This window comes from Equus quagga, chromosome 3 (assembly GCF_021613505.1).
Source record: "Equus quagga isolate Etosha38 chromosome 3, UCLA_HA_Equagga_1.0, whole genome shotgun sequence".
NCBI classification, from domain to species: domain Eukaryota; kingdom Metazoa; phylum Chordata; class Mammalia; order Perissodactyla; family Equidae; genus Equus; species Equus quagga.
Genome location: NC_060269.1, coordinates 8,307,213 through 8,320,720, shown reverse-complemented (window position 1 = coordinate 8,320,720; position 13,508 = coordinate 8,307,213). Strand labels below are relative to the sequence as shown.

Below are 13,508 nucleotides of genomic sequence, written 5' to 3'. Positions count from 1 at the left end.
ATTTCTAATAAATAGAATATGGCAAAAATAATGATATGATACTTTCAAGGTTAGGTTACAAAGAAACCGTGGCTTCTGTCTTGATGCCCTCTCATGCTCACCTATTCATTTATCCTGACAGAAGCAACTGCTAGGTTGTGAGCTGCCCTATGGAGAGGCTCATATGCCAATGAACTGAGGGAGGTCATCAGCCAAAAGCCATTAAGGAACTGAGACTTCAGTCCAAAAGTCTACAAAGGACTGAATCCTGCCAACAATCACACAAGTGAACTTGAAATTGCATCGTCCCCCAGTAAGGCCTTCAGAAGAGATCACAGCCCTGGCTTCCATTCTGATTACAGTCTCATTAGAGACTTTGTGGTAAAAGCACACAGCCGAGCCACCCACAGATGCCTGACCCACAGAAACTAGAACATACCAAATCTTTGTTATTTTAAGCTATGAAATTTGGGGATTATTTGTTACTCAGCAATAGATAACTAATACAGAGTATGCTCCACTGCAGAGTATAGGGCCCTCAAGAGGCATTCAGTATTGCTAGTTGGTTAGTTAATGAGCAAGTTTTATTGATTTTGCAAAGCACTTAGAATTCAATAAAAAAATATTTCAAGTAACTGAGTAAGTAATATAATCTCTGATCTCTAGAAGTTTGAAGTGACCCTCCTAACATCTACACTTTTAAATACTAGAGGAACCAGAAATGCCTGCAATAGAAGGAATCTTATTAGCTATAAAGGAGGGAGCTGCTGTATCAGATCTAGGCAACCAGCCCCGTCTCACTTCTGGACCCATTTGGTTGTGGTATTTAACCCAAGAAATTTTTCCTCAAAATTAAGCTGTAAATGGATTGTTCTTTGAATCTCATTGCAAATTCTTCATATTACAAAGAAATTTCAGAACCCAAATCTATCATGACTCTAGTATAAAACCTGATTAACAGTCATCATAAAAATAGAAACTAATAGCTCCTTCATGCTATGGCTCTTTTTATATATTCTAGTGCCATAGTTATTTTTTCCATTAAACCATTGACTATTAGATTTAAATTTAATTCCATTTATTTTGATGTACTGATTGATGTTTCTTGCTGTCATGTCTACCCAAAAGCAGTTGGACCCCATCATGCCTTTATTTATTTAGTTTTTTTCTTTCCTAAGCAATATGGTTTTTTAACTTATAAATACCCACTTTTCTAGACTTTTTGAAGATATTTTATATTTTTAATTAAAATTCTAGAATAACATTGCTAAACAATAGTATTTAAAATATGTAATGCATATAAGATAGCTTTGAATATTTACAGACATACAGTACCTAAGAATATAATTTAAGACTGATGAATAAAACTGGGAAGGGAAAGTAAAAAAATGAGCTAAACTGTATGTTATTACAAATACTTATTGCAATAATTATTACAATGATTATTACAAATATTTATTACAATGATTAAGATGCTTATATTCTGAATCATAAAACATAGCCATTAAATTTAACAGAAATAATCCTACCTAAAGCTCTGTATATCTTCTGATGTTTTTTATAAGTCCATTGTAAAAAATATCATCTAAAATGAAAACTACCAATAAGCTCATCAAATCAGGTCAGATTTCCTTTCTATTGTCATGGTTTTGTCTAATGGGCTTTTTCTTTGAACAAGAAAAGCAACAGATATATAATGCCTCGTATGTCCAAGGTAACAAATGCCCTTAAAGCTATCTTTTTGTTTTTCTGCTTCCTTTTTTTACAGTTTTGAATTAGATGGCTCCAATGCCGGTATAAATTTTTTTAAAATGTATCCATCATGACTCAGACCTTTTCTGAATCAGGGCCTGTGGGCCAGCCATCAACAACATTTCCCTTTCCTAGAACATAAGAGGTCTGGCTTTTGCCAGAGAGGTCTGTCGGCCAGCCAACCAAAACCTACCAGTGCACACAGGAAGCAGGCCTATTATTTACGTGTTTGGCTTTTTGTAACTCTGGCTATAAGATAAGAGTCATCCAGACAAAGAAGAACTTGGGTTGGTTGCTGGATTTATTACCCAGCTGCCCAAGAAATTCTCAGGATTCTTCATCTTTGGCCACGTGAGCAGCAACCTCAGTTCACATTAACTGCCAGTTTTCAAAGAAGAGTGTAGCATAACTGTCCAGTTCTACCAATGTGTCCTTGACCTATATGACACTCCTGAAAAAATGTTGGGTGTGTCCGAGATCTGTTAAACACACAACAAAACTCTTTGTCCAATGCATCTTGCAAATATTTTTGAACACTTCCAAAAACAAAGAATTGCTTCAATGTTCTTAGTTTGTTTCGAGCCCTTGCAAATGTTTGGATAAGCACAATGTATTCCTAGGGGCTACTGGTGTGATAAACACCCAATGGCGTTTATGTGAGTTATGTTTGATCATATCATCACATTTAACTTCATTTTCTTTTTCTACTCTGGAGGTAAAGACAATTCATTCTTTACATTTATAAAATGACTTAAGCTTTTGAATTGAGAATCTCTATGTAAGCATGCCATGTGTCCTTTCTGTTGCAAATACTGGCCTTATGTATATGTTTTAATACCTTTACTGTCATTCACCGTGGTCAATGAGAAAAGCTTTTTAAAATCTTGCTTGAGTGAGAGTAACTACCTTTCATAGGGAGTGAATTTTGATCTGGATTTTAAAAATATGCAGGATTCTCCCAGCCAGGAAAGGAGGATGAAGACGTTGCCAGATGGGAAAATAACCCAAGTAAAGGCCTGGAAGAACAAAGCTGTTTGGACAGCTAGGGAACCCCAATTTACAGCTGAAAGTACAGAAGTGGACAGGTGGTCAGGGATGAATTTTAAAAAGTAGGATCTAGGGGCTGGCCCCGTGGACAAGTGGTTAAGTTCACGCGCTCTGCTGCAGGAGGCCCAGTGTTTCGTTGGTTCGAATCCTGGGCACGGACATGGCACTGCTCATCAAACCATGCTGAGGCAGCGTCCCATATGCCACAACTAGAAGGACCCACAACGAAGAATATACAACTATGTACCGGGTGGCTTTGGGGAGAAAAAGGAAAAAAATAAAATCTTCAAAAAAAAAAAAGTAGGAGTCTACATGCCATACAATGGATTTGGGCTTGATTCTGGGAGCTGGAGGGCAGTAGATGCTTTTAAGCAAGGCAGTGGCATGTTTCAGAAGGGAGGGGAGAGGAAAAATAACGGCCACAGAAAAGACCATTTAAATGGTTATTCAAACAATAATGGTGAAGGTATTTGGGGCATAAAAATATCTGAATTTATTTCATCTAATTTTCTTGAAACTTGTCTTCCTGACCAACATTTTTTTTAAACCTTTATCATTCTGACTTTCCATTTGGCTCATGATCTTTAAACTTAAAATCGCTATGAACACCAATAGACCTTCCAATTTAATGCACCTGTCAATGCCACTTCTAAGTTTATATAACTGGGAATACTAACTGAATCATCAGGCTTTAATTTAGTATCTATTGAAAAGTGATTAAACTTTTCTCTTCTTAAATAATAAAGTAATTTTCTACTTTTGCCCAATTCCTGATGCTATAAATTCTCCTTCATATTTATAAGAAATATAGTTATGTTATTTGAATTATGTCAAAGTAAAGAGGTTATTTCTTGGATAGTACAATTCACTTGATTTGCAAAAGAAATTCTAGGGGAGGATTAGAATCTATCCGATGCCTAGGAGCCAAACCTTGTCAGTTGGCACATCTGGTTCTCTGTCTATCCTATCACCGCTGCCTGGCCTGCAACCTCTACAGGTGTCCCTCTTTCATCAGCAGAGTTCAAAGGGATAGTAATAATCACAGCAAAATGGGGAAACAGGCCAGAGAACTGAGCTGCCAATTTGAGGAACTACTCCAGTGGGCAGCTGGTTTTAATTGTGGTCAAAGATAGGCTGGGCCACGGCTTGGGCTGGCAACTAGATGTAGAGATTACCTGGAGTCAGGAAAGATAAGTTGCAAGGCAGGTAGTAGATCAGCTTCTGAGGCCTAGGCTCTAAGCCTGTAAGCCAGGGAGGACTACAGTCCAGTACCCTAGAGAGCTTCCTGAACAGGTCGGGTCTGGGAAGGATTTAATGCCTCACAATAATGATACTGAAACAGAGACAAGAAGGAAATGAGGGAGGAAAACCATGCTTTGGCTCCCTATGTCTTGTGTAGAGGGAATGACAAGTGCAGAGGCAGGAAGAAACAAGAGGCCAGTGTGGCAGGAGCATGGCGAACAAGGTATAGAGTGAGAGTAGCTGGAGTCAGGGGAGTGGCAGGAGCAGACGGAGTAGGGCTTTGAGGGTCAGAGAACAGGCTTCAGATTTTACCAGGTGCAGAAAGGAATGACATAAACTGACATGTTCTTTAAAATTCACACCAACTGCTGGATGGAAATAAACTCTAGGTGTCTAGAGTAGAAGCAGGGAGACCGGTTAGAGATTCTTACAGTAATTGAGGCAAGAGTTGGTGTCTTGAACCAGAATGGTAGCAATGGAGATACTGAGAATTCGACAGATTGAGGTATAACCAACAAAATTTGCTCATGAAGTGGATGTGGGATATGGAAAAGAAGCAAGGAAGACTTTGGAATTTTGCCTTGAGAAATTGCAAAGATGGAGTTTTCATTAACTATATAATGACTTGTAGAGTCATTATAGACTCATGGAGACTTAGGGAGAAGACTACCGAAAGAGCTGATTTGAGTGTTTAGGGTAGGGGAATCAGGAATCTGGTTTGAGAAAAGTAAAGTTTAAGATGTCTATTCTAATCCAAGTGGAGATGTTAAGTGGGTAATTGAATATGTAAAAGTGAAGTTCAGGAGAAAAGTCTAGGCTGGAGTTACGAATTTTGGAGTCTATCCTGTATAGATATCATTTAAAGACATAAAATTGGATTAAGATCACTTAAGGAGTGAGTAAAATGAAAGAACAGTGGTGTTTCCAAGGACTGAGCTTTAAGAGATTGCAAAATTTAGGGACTGAGAAACGAAGACGAACCTACATGAGAAAGGAAAAGAATGACGAGCGAGGTGGGAGAGGGAGTGTTGTCCTAAAGTCCAGGTGACGAAAGTGCTTCAGAAAAAGACCAATTAACTGGGCCAAATTCTGATGAGAGATCAAGTAATTTTAGGACTAAAAACTGACTGTTAGATTGAGCCACAAGAAGGTCACAAGTGGCCTTCACAAAAGTAGTTTCACTTGAATGGGGAAGAAAGACTTGTGAAGTGGGTTCAAGAGAGAATGGAAAGATAGCAGCTAGAGATGAGTACAGGCAATTCTTCCTTGAGTTTTTCTACAAACGGGGTATAATATGGACAGAAGAAGATGTAAAAACAGGCAGTTTGTTTGTCTGTTTAAGGTAAGAAATACTACCGTGTATGTGTATACTGATTTGGATGATCCAGTAGAGAGTGAAGATTTGATGACACAGAAGGGCAGCATTGCTGGAATAAATGGATGTGGGTATTTTCTGGGAGTAGCCAGAAACCTTACTGAAGACAGAGCAGTGCTAGTGTGATCAGCTACATCCGACTCTTCTCCCTCTCTGAATCCACCCTCATCCTAACCAGCAGTACTTAACTCCTAGAGTACCAAACTCAACATTTTTGACAGCAAATTGCAATTACCTCTTCAATTTTTTTTATCTATTATACACAGTCTCTCTCTTTGCTATTGCTGTTTGTTGTCTCTGTTAATATTATTAGAAATAAGTTTTAATTGATTTTAAGTGCTAACATAAAACTTTCCTCCCCACAGCAAGATGTCCCTCATGCCAGCATCTTTTCCTTTACTCTGTCATCATCATCATGGTAAAATGTAAAGAAAAGAAACAATATATTCTGAGCACCGTGGGTGAGAAGATATTTAAAGTCTATTCTTGTTCTGTTGCAAGTAGAATTGAATATTTTGGAAGGATATTATTGATTGCTCCCAGAATCTCCAGGGAAGGTTGATGAAAGATTGAGAGAGAATGTCCAAAATCAATCTGCACAACAGATCCGTCTGTGGAAGACACCACTGTGCCCCCAATGTGCCCAGCACTGGTGTTGGACCTTGACCCAGGACCACTGCTAGTCCCAGCAATGCTAGCTTCCTGAAGTTCCTACTGCCTCAGAGTGAATTCTTAACAAAGTCAGTGACTGGGGATATTCCACATCAGTGGCAAAAGAGGCTGGGAAAACAAGTGTCTAGTATTTTCAACTACTATAGTTGACAGTAAGTCCATTTCAGTCCATTTTAACTGACTTTACACCACGTTTCTGATTCCTACCATAGAGAGCTCCATCAGTCTTTTTTTAAAAATAAATCTCATTGACATCTATTATAGAAAATATAAGTAATGTATATATGGGTTTTTTTAACTCCTTGATAAATTTTTGAATGTCTTAAATTTTAGATGTTTTCATGTCTACCTCGTGTCTTTTTAAGAGGAGAATATTTTCCAGATATGCCATGTTTGTGGAATACATTTTAAATCACCTACTATGTGCAAGGCATATACTGGTGATACAAAGACAACACACATTTCCTATCATCAAGGGAAAAAGAGTCCAGTGGGAGGTACAAGAATACACTTAGTGCTGTCAGTAAGTACGCCATAAGTAAGGTACGCTTAAGTGCTAGATGAGGAAGGATGGAAGTTAACATTTACTGAGTGGCTACTCTAAATCAGACATGGTATATATGTTATTTTGTTTATTACCATAGCAACTATATATATTAAACATTATGAGAGATTAAATGGCTTTAGCTTAATCATACAGGCATACACGATGGAGCTGGGTGCAAACCTAAGCCCACTTCCTTCTGGAATCCTGTAGGTAGGAAATCTGCCCGGCTCCCTATCCCTCATTCTCCTACTCCATGCAGGTCTCACTTGCCTCTAGCTGCCCCTTCATTCAAGCCCAGTATTTTAACAACATTTCAGGCCTTACAAGAGCTCTGTAAGAATCTCTGCCTTAGTAGATTAAATATAATACCAATAACAATAGCTAAGAATATCCACTACTAATAATGATCTACAACTATTTAGACTCTGTGCTTCAGATTCTAGCCTCCTGCTGCACGTGCTCATAAGGTTAAGTACCTGACTGTCTTATTTTCCATCCCTGCTGGGTCTCTGACCCTTTTCATCCCAATCTCTCAGCCTGGCATTCTTATCCCTACAAGCTGCAATTCTAGACTCTGAATTTTTCATATTGTCCTTCCGCTTCCTGGCTGACCCTCTGAACATGATCTCTTGCCTTTCTGATTTACCATATCAGCCAGCCTCATTCCCACATGGCCAACCCCAAATCCTGACCGCTCCTAACTTACCCGACACCCTCAGCATCCATGTCTTAGCAGGAGAGTTGATTTTAGGAAAAGATTTAAAGCTCTGGTTAATAGTCAGCAAATAAAAGTTAAAAGTAAAGATAAGATTTCCGGGATTACAGTTGAATTTAGTAACACAGCTAGTAACTCTTGCTGTTCCTGTTTCCTATTCAAAGTTTTAAAAACTCACCAGGATAAATTCTATTCAGATGTCTCCAGCAGTTATGTCAGAGAATCCGCCTGATCTTATTTAGTCTAAATAGAAATTGTTGGATCTTAAAATAGTTAAACCTGGTAAGCACCTGAAGGTTAGTTCAGAGTCCAGCAGTTTTGGCAGATTAGCGGATCAGATTTAAGCGCCCTTCTTTCAGAGGTTGTGCCCACAGAGTTAATTCCAATTTTGCCAGTCTGGCCTCTTCCTTAAGCCTTGAGTTATATAACGAACCAACTACTGCTCCTTTTGCCCGTAAACCTCAAGATACGGCTATGAGGCATCAAATGAAGTGAAGATTTGCAAATTATCTGCGCTTTTGGATGTCAACTTCCAAGCTACATAATTCAAGACCTTGTGTTTTACTGGCTTTAGGTATTTTACCAAATCATCTGATTTAGCTGGCCACTTGGATCAAGTTAATTAAATAAATACTTTATCTGTTAAGGACCTATTCAGGGACACCAATCCTTACAACCATTCCTTGTTCTGAAAAATACTCGCTGCTGCTGCTGTTACTTCTGCTTATCTCCCAGGTACAATCAAGTTACTGTCACAGGAACAAGACCAGCAATTGAGTGTTTTGATCACTGAGTAGTTGGAATCCTTTCATTTGTTGAGGCTGAACTTGATGCTCCTATGAGGGCCCAGAAGATAAGAATAAAGAAACAGGACCTTTACACCTTCCCAGATCTAAAAAAGTGCTCAGATCTTCTGCTCTCCAGAATGCAGAGAGCCCCTACTCTGGCCTTGCACACCTCAGCTTTTGCCAAGGAAGGATGTTTTCATGATTCTCTTGTGCAACTCAGAATGTAGGATTCACATCAGAGACCCTCTGAGATTCTGACTTGGGCAAGCCCAACATGGGCCCTGGACCTTCAACTGCATTTGATTTAGGGAAGGAGAATATTCTGAAGTGAAAGGCACATGAGGCTCTTTGGGCTCTCATGTTCTAAAACATGTACTATAATTTAAATAATTCAAGTGCAAAATAGACTTCCATATTTTATTACCTGTGTGAGAATTTCTGTGAAACTTTATGACACTCTGGGACTTTTTGGTATTTCTCTCTGTCTCGGTGGAATTAGTGTTTGGGAGTTCTTTGCATATTCCTAGCTGAGCTTACTTTCAAACTGAGTATAATTTGCATATTTTGTCCTATAAACCAGGTAAGTTTTGATCAAATCTGAATTATATAAGCCATTTTTTTCCTTTTGTATCATTTTACTCTCCAGAAAGATAATTTGCTTCATTTTTTAAAAAGAGTCACATTATGGATCCTGGGCGCAGATTTACACACCACTCGTCAAGCCACACTGTGGCAGCATCCCACATACAAAATGGAGGAAGACTGGCAGAGATGTTAGCTCAGTGACAATCCTCAAGCTTCCTCAAGCAAAAAGAGGAAGATTGGCAACAGATGTTAGCTCAGGGCCAATCTCCCTTACCAAAAAAAAAAGTCACATTAATAAATAGTAAATATCACAATAAAATTACCAATCTTTATTTTCTCTATTTTCGTCACTGCAGTATTAAATCTGAGTTGGCAATGATTAAACTCCTATATCTTAGGATGAGAACATAAACAGAATCAGGAGAGCAGTTTGATGGAATTGAAAGCTTTTAGTATCAGATAAACTAGGACTGATTCCTGGTTTTACATCCTCCTGACTGTACAGTCTTTGAGACTGAGTCCCAGCTTTCTTGTCTGTAAAATGGCAATAGTATCATCTACTGTTATGAGCTGATTGTTTGTGTCTCCCCAAAATTTATATATGAAAATCCTATCACCTAAGGTGACACTATTAGGAGGCAGGGCCTTTGGGCAGTAACAGGTGGTGAGGATGGAGCTCTCATGATGGGATTAGCGCTCTTATAAACAGACACACATGAGAGAGCTTGCTTCCTTTCTCTCTCTGCTCTTCAGCATGTGAGGATACAATGAGGAGAGGGCCATCTATAAACCAGGAAGAGGGCCTTCACCAAGAACCCAACTACACTGGCCGCCTGGTCTTGGACTTCCAGCCTCCAGAGCTGTGAGAAATAAATGTTGGTTGTTTGAGCTGCCCAGTGTGTAATACATTTGTTACAGCAACCCGAGCTGTTACCAAATCAGGATTGGGTGTATACAACGTCTAGCACAATGCTTACCCGTAGGAAACTCAACAGGTAGTCATAATGCTAATACTGCTGAAGCAGACTCTTAATTCACTTTAGTTCATCCCTCAAAAACTATTGAGCACTTAATAGGTCCTAAGTTTGTTACCTACTTGTGTGAGGTAGGATCCAGTTTTTGGTACAGATACAAAGTAAGCCACAATTTGTGCATCAAGGAGGTCGGTGTGTACGGGGAGAGACAGATACATAAATAATTATAATGCAATACCATACAGGTCCAAAGAGCTGTTTGTGCAAAGTGCTTTGCGTTGTAGAGGAAATGACTGACTGTGAGATGTGGAGGTCTGGAAAGGGTTCACAGAGCAGGCGACTTTTGGGCTTAGAGAGTCTGTAGAAGTTTTTCGAATAAATAGTATTACTTCATAGAGAGGGCCCTTCATGGGAAGCAAAGGGCACTGAATTGCTGCTCTTTCTCCAGCAACATGCGGCCCAAGATTTCCAGATCTCCTTTGCTCTGAAAACGCAGGGATGAGAATACTTCCTCACAAGACCCCACCTCCGGCTGCAGGCAAGACCAGCCACCCCATGACCTTCAATCACTGTGTCCTGTGACTTCAGAAACAAATTCCGTCATGTCTCCAACACCAGTTCTCCTGTATCACCATGAGGTGTCCAAGTTTCCCAGATCACCCAGTTTCACACAGGTATTCATCACCACCCTGCTCTCAGCCTCCGCTAATCTGACCACATCTCCCACACTTTTGGTCACCCAAGCCCTTCTACCCAAACTTGCTTCCTGTCATCAGAAAACTCCTCTCGTTTTTAACCTCTTCAACGAACATTTCCTTCAGATTTTTGCTGAAATTTAACTTGGCTCCTGAAAACACTGCTTTCTCTGGAGCCCTTCAAGGGAAGGATTTACTTTTATTTTTTCTCGTCACACTCTAAATGCTATGCATCCCTGGAGCTTGAGTACCGTCCTCTCTGCTTGCTCTTCCTACTTCCAAACTGTCATTCTTCTTCCCTTCTTCAAAACTCTCACATCTTTTGAAACATACATTCTCGTACTTTGCCACCTTATATCCTTCCTTCTTGGGCCATGCATGGATCTCTGAGTCATTGCTCTTCACTCATGAACACCTCTCCTGTCATCATGGTTACCTACTTCAAAATCCAACCAGATGATCCAACTGACACCTTAGCCTCTAAATTCTTTTGTTTTTTTAGCTCCAGTAATCTTTTCTTCCAGCCTTTCTCCATGGCCCACTCACACCTCATATCTAGACCTCGTCATATCACCCAAAACTGTACTATCTCTGCATGTCAGTTTCAAACATCTCATTCTGACTATCACCCGCTATTCTTCCAGTCTACTCACTCTAGTACTCCACTCATGCAACTCACCAATTCATCAAGACCACCAGTCCCATGTCTCTGTAATTTATCTTTACTCATCATAAACCCATGTCTTTACGTATCACACTATCCAGCTTGTTTTTCACGATTCTGCCCTATAACTACTTCCCAACAAATATCCTTAACTCCCTTTTTCCTTTCCCCCGCAACCATTCTTTCCTGGCAAAACCTAAACTCTGGGTAAATCTAACTCTCTGTTAATCCGTTTCTGCATTCAAATGGCTGAATACTCCTAGAGAATACTACATTATTATGCTTGTTGGAGTCACCCAGGAACAACATCTTGCCAAAGACAATGGCTAATTCAATGTTTTCATCTGTCACTTCCTCCTCTGAAATATTTTTTCTCCAGGTATGTTACTCATTATTGTGTGTTACAGTCTTAAGAGTGTTTATGCTTAAAACTATCATAAGTGCCTATTTACATAGGATTCCCTACAGGTAATATTCCATGGGTCAGTGGCATGACCTCTCACCACCTCTTTTTCAGCTCTTCAGAGAATATCAAAAATATGGGATTTTCTCACCACTAGCTGGACCAAGAAATTCAATTGCCAGAAATTGCTATAAAACACATATTTAATACATCAGGCATTTGTTTTCTATTGTGTTTTGCTTTGTTTTACCAGTTAAAGCCATGAAGAACCTATGGCAAGAACAGCCTTTAAATAGTTAGTCCTCTAATAATGTAGTCTACTAAGATTTTCCTTTGCCCTGGTCCCCCATACAAGACTTTAGACCATGTGCAATTTCCCAACTTCTAATTATCAGATATTTTTAATGAGATTTAATTCCTATTATAGATGTTATTAAAGACACTGACCTCAGTTCTCCCAAAACTCATAAAGGATAGAGCCTCACCTGGGACATTGCATTGTTCTAGATCTTGAACTCAATAAGCTCCTAATCTTGAGTCTTTATAGATTTATCTGCCTTAGGTAAGATGCTTTGTATCCCCCACAGCCTTCATTGAATGTTGTTTGTTTTTTAGGGGAGTGGGGCAACAGTCTACGAGGGAAGGCTCTGTTTCTTTATGTGTAAAATACGAAGAAGAATAGGACAAATGACATGAGGTTTTTGGGATGTTTCAATGTGTTAATATACATAAATATCTTTGTAGAGTCCTGGCACATAGTCAAATCCAATAAATGTCACTTTTATAATTATTATTATTACCTAGACCAGTGTCTCAACCTCTGGCTTCACATTGCCAAGTGCATGCCAATCCCCCCAGGGAAGAATACCCAATCATTTTTGTTTAGTTCTCCTTGCTCTTTTGTCATCTTTTCTTTTCTTCTCTCCAGAGGATCTCTTCCAGTCTTCTACTGGCTTCTGTTCCCAGGAGGTATTCTAAGGGCCTCTCCCAATTGTTGATTCCAAAATTTCACTTCAATTGCATTATATTCCAATTTCATTAAGACTCTCTGGGAGATGTATCAAATAACAATTGTAAAATAACCACCCTAATGATACAATTGTTTAGAAGTAAAGATTCTAACAAACATTAAAATCAATTTTAATTACAACATGGGTCAGTCGTATGAGATCCATAGGGTCGGTGTGTCTATTTTCCCTTTCAAAGTTTACCGGAAGCCCTTAATGAAACGTCCATCATTGCTACAGCACCAGGTTCTGAACAGGGTTTGCACATCTCAAGCCCTCTAGTGGTCAGCACCATGTTGCTCATTCCCTAAGACTGACAGCATTCTTCAAAGATAAAAAATTACTGTAACTGACAAAACTGTTTCCACCAAAGGATGACACATAGGTCATTCTCCAAGTCCCCTAAACAACATACCACTGTTGAAGCTGAATAATTCACTACATCAAAAAAAGTTGTTGAATAGCAATGTTAATTAATTCCTAAAATCATCTTTGTTAGTAATCTAAAGAAATCAAGAAACTAAGGTAAATTATCAATACTTCCTCCCTTGGAGGTGGGTCAAATATTTTAGCAATACAATAAATTTATTTTTTTATTATGGTATATGATATAGGCTTCAGGACCAGATATGACCATCTGCTATTTATATGTGTGGCTTAGAGGAGCTAATAAATATTTCTAAGTATCAGTTTCTAATAGCTTTTTAACAAATCCAGATCACAATATTTACCTTTAGGAATCATGAAAAGGAAACAAGAACAAAACACAAATCTTGACTAGTATACTGCATGGAACAGAATAGTGCTCATCAAATCCCTAAAATAACTATGGTGGTGGTACTTTTGAGTAATAAAGGAAAATTAAGATATTTCTCTAATTTCTTATAAAAACCATACTTTTATTGAAATTACCTGATTAAATCTACACCCAAGTGCATTTTATCTGTACCTAAAAAATAATTATTCCAACTTTTTAGGAGCTGGCCCAGTAGCACAGCAGTTAAGTTCACATGTTTCACTTCAGTGGTCTGGGGTTCACTGGTTCGGATCCTGGGTGCAGACA

At 38.9% G+C, this 13,508-nt stretch overlaps 1 protein-coding gene across 3 annotated transcripts in view; it reads right to left on the bottom strand.

Moving 5' to 3' along the window:
• Positions 1 to 13,508, bottom strand: part of LOC124237353 (translation initiation factor IF-2-like) — a 46,331-nt gene that overhangs the window by 16,423 nt on the left and 16,400 nt on the right. The gene's annotated exons all lie outside the window — the stretch shown is intronic.